Below are 337 nucleotides of genomic sequence, written 5' to 3'. Positions count from 1 at the left end.
CCGCCTCACCTGTGCGGCCGCGCGCACGTGCAGAGCCGCGCGCACGGGAGGGCTGCGGGCCCGGGCCGCTGAGCCCGCGCGCAGGGTGCGGACTTTTGCCGGGCTAGTGGCTACCGGGCCCGCCGCATGGCGCACGCGGGGACATTTGCGTCCGAGTCAGATTGGCTGGGTTGACACGGGGCACGTCGAGGCATTTCCCCAGAGCCCAGCTGTTTGCCACCTCTGCCAGCCGAGTTTCAAAACGCTTCGCTTGCCATCTAGTGGCTGCAGCGGGCAGGTGCAGGCAACCCCCTTCTGCGCCGTCCTGCCGTGCGTTCAAGCTGAAGAGAAACGAACT

Source organism: Gavialis gangeticus, unplaced genomic scaffold (genome assembly GCF_001723915.1).
Source record: "Gavialis gangeticus isolate Ggan-Ray unplaced genomic scaffold, GavGan_comp1, whole genome shotgun sequence".
NCBI classification, from domain to species: Eukaryota; Metazoa; Chordata; order Crocodylia; family Gavialidae; genus Gavialis; species Gavialis gangeticus.
This window is presented reverse-complemented; position numbering follows the sequence as displayed.